Source organism: Lissotriton vulgaris, unplaced genomic scaffold, assembly GCF_964263255.1.
Source record: "Lissotriton vulgaris unplaced genomic scaffold, aLisVul1.2 SCAFFOLD_4172, whole genome shotgun sequence".
Taxonomy (NCBI): Eukaryota; Metazoa; Chordata; class Amphibia; order Caudata; family Salamandridae; genus Lissotriton; species Lissotriton vulgaris.
Window position 1 is genome coordinate 18,728 of NW_028242404.1, and position 3,488 is coordinate 22,215.

General features: G+C 40.1%; 1 pseudogene; it reads left to right on the plus strand.

Annotated features, from left to right (window-relative positions):
* Window positions 1-1,314: 1,314 nt before the first annotated feature.
* LOC147668978 (uncharacterized) lies at window positions 1,315-2,608 on the plus strand (annotated as a pseudogene).
* Window positions 2,609-3,488: the final 880 nt, after the last annotated feature.

Sequence of the window (3,488 nt, forward strand, 5' to 3'; positions counted from 1 at the left end):
CCAGTTTCAAAGGCATTACCAGGTTGTCTAAAAGCAGTAGCAGCTACAAGTGTAAGGCTAGAACAGAGTGGAGGAATAGTGATGGGATTTCCTGTGAGGGTATATGTACCTCATACTGTGGAGATTCTCCTCACTAGGGCAAAAACACAGTATCTGACAAACAATAGAATGACAAAATATGAGAAAATAATTCTGGGAGCAGAAAACGTAACAATCTCTAGATGCGTAAATGTAAATCCTTCTACGCTATTGCCTGATACCATGGAAACTGAAGTAAAAAATTAGGTTGATCACAAATGCCTAGATGTCCTTGAATACTGTACCAAACCGTGACCAGATATCAGAGATGAGCCATTGCCTGAATCAGACTACATAATGTTTGTTGATGGTTCGTGCCTGAGAACAAATGAAGGTGTTCTGAGTGCAGCATATGCATTTTGTACAGTGGCAGATGTATTGGAAGCATCTTGTCTGAAAGGAATTCGTTCTGCTCAAGTAGCAAAGTTGATTGCTTTAATTCGAGCATGTGAATTGGGAAAGGAGATTAAGGTTACCATAGTCACAGATAGTCAGTATGGATTCAGAGTTGTCCATGATTACGGACAACTGTGGTCCCAAAGATGTTATTTGACTTCTGCAGGATCACCAATACGTAATGCTGAATTTGTGAGAATGTTGATAGATGCAATTCAATTGCCTGACAAAATTGCTGTGGTGAAGTGTGTGGCTCACAAGAGGGGGGATGATTATATCACCCGAGGTAACAGGTATGTAGACTCAATTGCGAAATACTGTGCTAAGAATCTTGCATCCATCAATCAGGGCAGGGAAAAGAACCATGTTTCAAGTTCTTTAATACTAACCACAGTAGTTGATACTTGGCAGGAAGTGAGGCAAATGCAGGAAGAAGCTGATGAGGAAGAGAAAAATATCTGGTTAAAGGCAGGATGCAGACAAAGAGAAGAAGATGAAATCTGGTTTACAAAGATGAAAGACCAGTAATGCCTGATAGCATGATTTCAAACATTGCCCGAATGTATCATGGTCAAGCTCATGTTGGAAGAGATGCTACGGTTCGTCTATTTAGACAGACGTGGTACAATCTAAAGTTCAGGATGATTGCTGAAAGTCTGTGCCAGAGATGCCTGGTATGTCAGCAATTTAATCCAAACAGAAAGACAATTGTGAGTCTGGGAACCATAGGACGCGAGGGATGTCCATTCACACGAATGCAGATGGATTTTATTGAACTTCCACCTTGTAACCGACTCAGATATGTTCTAGTGATCATCTGTTTGTTCTCTTGATGGGTAGAGGCTTTCCCCACGAGGAGAAACGATGGGCTGACTGTTGCAAAATTGCTTTTACGTTAAATATTCCCAAGGTTCGGATTTCCAGTAACGATTGAAACTGATCATGGACCCCACATTCAAAATGAACTTATGCAAATGATCTGTGAAGCATTGGACATTCGTCAGAAAATGCATTGTGCTTACAGACCTGAGGCTTCAGGGGTAGTTGAACAAGTGAATGGGACAATTAAAAACAGAATTGCAAAAATGTGTTTGGCCACAGGATTGAAGTGGCCAGATGCCTTACCACTTGTTTTGATGACATTGAGAAGTATTCCTGACAAAAAGACTGGATTGAGTCCACATGAGATTTTGATGGGCAGAGTGATGAGACAAGCATTTGTACCAGTTGATAAATTGTTGACAATTAATGATGACATCATACTGGATTACTGCAAAAACCTGTCTGATGTGGTGACTTCTGTGTTCCATCAGGTGGGAATTGAATCAAACACGAAAGAGAAAAATCCAGCTCATGATCTAATCCCTGGAGACTGGGTTCGAATAAAGGTACATCGGGGAAGAAATTGCCTAGTACCTCGTTGGCAGAGACCAAGACAGGTTATTTTGGTTAGCACCACCGCAGTTAAATGTGCTGGAGTAAAGAGAGGGGTGCATGCTAGTCACACCATCAGTGTGCCTGAACCCGAGAATCCAAATAAAGAAGGTGGAGCACAACTGATTCTGACTCGGAAGGTGAACCAGAAAGAAGTCCAGATACTGAAGATCGACAAGAACGTCGACATCTGGAAGTATCAGAGGCTAGCTCTGCATCTGAAGGAGAAGGAGAAACTGTTGAAGTACTGAATTCTGAAGATCAGTCTGAAGATCGAGATTTGGTAGAAACTGACAACAATAAAGATACTGAGCAAGGTAAAGATAAAACTGGTGGTCAGGAAAATACTGAGGAACAGTCTGAAAGCTCTGGAAGCAGGAAAGAAAATCCTAACACTGGAAAAGAGGAAATAACTCACGATAAGGATGAGATTCCAAGTACCAGCTATGGAGATGTTCCTAACAGAGTGAAAGAACTGTCAGAAGAGAAAACTGGTCTTGAAAAAGAAAAAGACATTGTAAAGTTTGTCATAAATGAAACTGTCGAAGAGACTGAAAGTGAAACTGATGACAGTGCAGATGAGACTCCGTTGAAAAAAAGTTCAAGAAAAAGGGCTTGGAGAGTGGAGCATAACACCAAGAGCCTAAGAAAAAAAGAGTTTGTAAAGGAGATAATTGGCCAAAAGAGACTGATGGATTGATATTTATACTGGTTAACAAAGCAAGAAAACTAGAAGATCAAGTAATTGAAATAACCAGTTAAAGGAGTCATTGGGAAAAAGAATAGAAATTGTTCAAAGGCCAAAAAGAGTGAGAAGACCAAATCAGAAGTATAAATCACCTGAGTGGTCCTATATTGTTCTACCGCCTATTGAAGAAGTGAACAGTAGCCAAGAGAACTTAAACTGCCAAAAGCCAAAGGGAAAAAGTGAGTAATGGACTGAATCACAGTGAAAAGTGATAATTACTCAAAAGTGTAAGGTGAAAGATAAAACCTGTAATCCTGATAAGAAGGACATTGTAAGTTGAAGGCAAAAGCCTATAGGTGACAAAAAGTCAAAGAAAATTGTTAGAAAAATTGCTGTGTAAAAAAAATAAATGGCTAGTAGTGATCATAAAACAAAATGTTATATTTTTAGAAAATGGTGTAGATCATGTTTGATATGTACTGGATTACTAATATTGAGATGGATAATTTTAGCAATTGTTATTCCTCATCAGGATAATTTAGTGAAATCAAAACATAATGTGAGTTCAAGTGGACAGAAAGTGAAATCAAAGCCTAATAAACAGCATGTATATAGACCAGAAATGCATCAGGATAGGTCCATTAGTGATGTTACCAAAAACACAGCAGTCCTGATACTACTTGATCTATCTGCAGCCTTCGACACGGTCGATCATACCACCCTGATTGACCGTGTCGAGGGCCTGGGTGTACAAGGGACTGCCAGCAAACTTCTGGCCTCCTTTTTGGCTGATAGAACTCAGGTAGTCACAACGGGACCATTTCATTCGTCCACCATGTCTCTGCCATGTGGAGTACCTCAGGGCTCATCCCTAAGCCCGACACTTTTTAAC